Source organism: Cicer arietinum, chromosome 2, assembly GCF_000331145.2.
Source record: "Cicer arietinum cultivar CDC Frontier isolate Library 1 chromosome 2, Cicar.CDCFrontier_v2.0, whole genome shotgun sequence".
Lineage (NCBI taxonomy): Eukaryota > Viridiplantae > Streptophyta > Magnoliopsida > Fabales > Fabaceae > Cicer > Cicer arietinum.
In genome coordinates, this window is record NC_021161.2 from 43507852 (window position 1) to 43512960 (window position 5109).

General features: G+C 26.3%; 1 pseudogene; it reads right to left on the reverse strand.

The window, feature by feature from the left end:
- Positions 1-2886: 2886 nt before the first annotated feature.
- Positions 2887-5109, reverse strand: part of LOC101506815 (uncharacterized) — a 5943-nt pseudogene continuing 3720 nt past the window's right edge.

Genomic DNA, 5109 nt, shown 5'->3' on the forward strand with positions numbered 1-5109 from the left:
TATTCTCATTCTTGAGTTAAAATACATATTTAGTTCTTAAATTGTTGTTTTAGCTTCCATTTAGAAATTTTAGTATATGTCTTGGCTACAATTTCATTTCTTAATTGATAAAGTTTTATGTTTGTTTGTTACCGTTTTTAGAAAAAATTGAAAATATAATAAAATAATTTAAAATAAAAAACTGTTTTTAATAGATTATAAAATAAATTATGGTTTATATATAATTTTTTTAATGAAATAATTTTCACTACAACATATAAACAATTTTTCATTTTCTGAAAACCACTAAAAAAATAATATTTAAATTATAAATTATTAAAAATTACTTTTTTTAATACATACTAATAAACTTATAACGTTTGAAAAACCAATCAATTTTCCCAAATTGAGGTTTCGTCTAAAAATTGCAAGCTGATACAACATTTTAATCCGCCATTTTCGTCTAATATATATGTCATAAACTTAAGGGACAATATAGTCCGTGACATAATATCAAGATCATTTAATCTTTTAAATTATACGAAAAATATTAAATTGATTTTTTATTTTTTTTTTAAAATTAGTCTTTTATTTTTGTAAACCTTATAATGTTAAACTATTTTTAATTATTATCTCATTTCAATTATTTATAATTAGAGGTTTTTAAAATTTTACTATGAGTTTTGTTATCGATCATATAAATAATAACATAATAAATTTTATGTAATTTTATTATCTAAATTAAGATAATTTCGTATTTAATTTCAGAAACTCTAATATGTGTCTCACTGGAACTCTCTTTTATTTAATTATTTTTTAAAAGACTGATTAAGAGATTATGTTTTAAAGAATAACTGCAGTCAAACTCTCTTAAGAATTACCCGAACTTATTAAAAAAATTAAGAGAGCGTAGAATTTCAATTTTATTGTTTTGAAATTAAGATCAATTCAAATATTTACAAACATAAAAATTGAATTTAACGCTAAAAGAAAATTAAAAGATAAAGAATTAGTATACAATTTACGTTAAATTAAAAGAATGGAAGATGTATTTTACAATTTTTTTTTAAATCTTTTTGTGACATAATATAACTAGATTTCAAAATATTTGTCAAGAACATAAATGAATATATGTTCAACTTTTTATCTCTTATCATCAATGATTTATTTGACTAGTAGTCAAATACCATAACACCAATCCATCAACCTTGCCAACAAATTTCATTGAGAAAAATATTGCATTTGATGTCCCACAAATAAAAAATTATTGCACTAAAAGCAACATAGAAAAATAGTCCTCCTCGTCATTGGATTTGCCTAATAGTTAGAAATCCACATTAAAGTCATTCAAACTCGTAGATGAAGACCATGTTGGGAAAACCAAACAGATTCATCTTCTAAGTTATTATTATAATTTTTACTGATAACATTAGAACGTGTGATTATAGTAAATAAATATGTAATTATGTAGGAGATCTAAATCAAGGCCAATTTGCATAAAAATTAAGGGCCTAAACAAATAAAAAATAAAAATAATATTTGTGATAAACTTAAAAACTTGGAGGCCCATTAAAGAAGGACATGGACGGCTTTATACTTTTTTTAAAAAGGGACTGCCTTATACTTGAACCGGCCATTGCGCCAATCTCTCAAATAACTAGACTTGATTACAAAAAATCCTATCATTTAGATACTCTTATTCTTATGCAAGTGTGAAAATGAGGAGACAATTAATATAAAAATCTTTTACTTCTCTTTTAAACTGAAAGTGGACTCCTGTGGAATTGATAGTATTTTTATTGAGAGTAGTGCTCGTCGCTCTTGGTTTTTGAATTGAATTGAATATGAACAAATTTAATATAAAAATCATTTACTTCTTATTTTAAATTAGAGTTCATAGTTTTTTTTTTTTGTTGAGAGTAATGATCGTTGCTCCAAACTCCTCTGTAGGAGTGGTGTACTTCCATATACTCTACAATCAAGAAAATTTCTTTTAGAGAATGAGATGTTGTTTAAGTTATAATTTCAGTGTACTTTTACAGCCTCAAGTGTTTTTTTTATTAATACTAGATTCCTCTAGGATTTTTAGAAAGATTTTGTTATGATCAACATAGAGGAGGATTCGTGGTTCTCAGATCACCCTCTAATATATGACATATATGTCCTTTTAATCATAGAATGATAATTGTCATCTGGTGGTTGTAATCAGAGTTGGATTGCCATCAAGTGGCTTAAGATGTGAACATAGACGAGTTATCGTGGTCCATCATCTCAACATCTCCTTTTCGACCATCTGAGGACTATGATTGAGGATCTAGGTGAGTTACCATGGACGACAACTTCAAATCCCTTCTTTGACGGACTTGGACTATGACATCCTAAGTCTAGTCCAAAACACTTTTCAATTGTGTTCTCTATATAAGTATTTAAGACGATGACATAATTATGTTATATTCTATCACAAATTATATTATTCTTAACTTTTGTGACACATATTTACAGTGACACAATTGACACATATAGTTTAAAATGAAGAATATAACTTTATACGAGAGTATTTTTTTTTATACAAACCAAGAAAAACTCATGGTCTAAATAAAACACCAAAAAAATAAAAATATCATGAGTATCGTTGAAATAGTATTGATTGAAGCAAGATTACAAATTAAAATTTAAAGGAATATATTTTTCCGTTTATTACATAAGTTCAAAATACTAGTTTATTAACCATTACCAAACACTCAATATCTATACATATACGAATTGACATTTCAAGTGCAATATACTAATTTATTTAGAGTTACTGGTCACTCGAACTAACATTAATTATGTCTTATTATTATTGTTTTTTTATTTATTATTTTTTCTTTTATATTAGAGAACAAATTTAGATGCTAGTTTCAATAATCATTTAAAAGAGACTTGAGAAGCACAACTAAAATTAGTAATAGACACGTCACTTGTGGTGCATAGAAAAACTCTTTGTTGTAAATGTCTCAAACTCTTTTCCATACTAACTTGAACCATCTCAACCAGAATCTTCTTAGCTTTACCACATTGATGATCATCACCATCAATCTTAGCTATAATATTACAAATCATGTGATCAAGAGTGTCACATTCTGTATTAATATCATAATCTCTTAGTAGATGCAAAAGGGTACATGCTTTTGTCCTAGACTTCATTGTTCCTTGAACAGTAAGTTCAAGAAGTCCTGGAATAACACCTTCCCTCAAAATTGGTTCCTTGTACTTTAATCTATCACTTTGACACATTTTCAACAATGTTCCAACAACATGTTCCTTACTTTGTTGTGTTCCATTTTCAAGAACTTCAACAACCGAAAGAACGCCGCCTTGTTCAGACGATAAGAAGACTCTTCCTTTTTCATAATCAACCAAGGATTCTATCAAACAACAACATTTTTCAGCTGTTTTTGAGGATTTTTTAGAGGTTTTGAGAATGTTAACTATGAATGGAATTGGATTTGATTCTAGTATAGTGATGATGTTGTCAAAGTGTGTTGATAAATTGGATAGAGCCATTATTGCATCTGTTTTGGCTTGGTGGCTTCCATCTCTAAGAATGTTAATAAGAAGTGGAATTGTTTCATAAGAAGTGATGATTGCTTTGTTTGTTTTTGAGGCTGATAGAGTAAGCAATGATGCAGTTGCATACTCTTGAAGATTTTTATTTTGTGAAGAGAGAAAATTAACTATTGGTTCTAATGCACCTGCTTGCACAATGTTAATTTTGTTCCTGCTTGATGAAAAAAGAGGTCAAAATTTTTTAAGTGGTATAGTGAAGAAAAGCTAATAAATGTTATTAATTAAACTATGTATAATGCATATATAAAGTTAAATTTGGTTATGAAGTATCTAGTACACAAACAAAGAAAATAGCATAAGGAACAAACACTGAAAATCATGGTTTAATATTTTTCAACTCGATAACATACTCTAATCAGCAACTTTATTGGATTAGCTTTATTCAGATGTAGGACTAATCATAGCATGCTATAAAGGGAAGACAATACCAAGAAGACCCAAAAAAATATTTAAGTCAGATTAATATTATATTTATTTTTCATGATTTAAACTCTTAAAATTGTTAGAAAATATATCTTATATTTATTGCAGTCATATTTTAAAATTGAACCGAACAGAATAGTTCAATCGATTGAACTATGATCCAATATTATTTATAGTTTGATTATTTTAGTGATTCTATCGTAGATGCATTTGATTCGAACAATTTAAAGTAGTTGAACAATAAACTAAAAGTTTCAATGATTTGATATTCGGTTGAATTTTTAAAATAATATTAAATAAAATTGATTATAAATTATTTATCAAGCCGAAAGCATATCTATAATTATTATATAACTCAAAATTTGATAATAGAACAAGTATATTATGTATGCTTACTTTTCTCTTATTGAAATCATCTATACATTATAATAAAGCAAACATGATAAATTGGCAAGTTTGACACGTGTCAACAAACTAGAGTGTTAAGAAAATATAAGTTTCTATTAATAGAAATAATACGTGTTTATTCTTGAGAAGTTAATGGCCAATTAAAAAAATAAAAGGAATGAATTAAAAATAAAAATCTTTTTTTTTGTAAGAAAAGCATAAAACTTCTGTTACATCACGATCTTTGTCCATGATACAATTTAATGGTCAATTAAAAAATTAAAAATAAAATACAATACACCACGACTTACAGTTTTTTCATGTATCCGTTGATAAATTAATGGCCAATTAAAAAATAAGAAAAATAAATTAAAAATAAAAGATTTTTTTAAGACAAAAATAAAACTTCTATTACATGAGAAATGCAGAAGTGAATGACCAATTAAAAATAAAATATAATGCACGACCTGACATTTCACATTTCACGGTTGAGAATTGAGTGGCCAATTGAAAGATAATCTATACAATATAATATCTCTTTTTTTAGAATAAAATTAAACTTATGTTACACGACTTTGTACATGCGTCGTTGAAAAGTTAGTGTCCAATTAAAAAAATAAAAGAATAAAAATAAAAAGAATGGATTAAAAATACACTACACCACTACTTGATGTTTAATTGTTGAGAATTTAGTGGCCAGTTAAAAAAGAA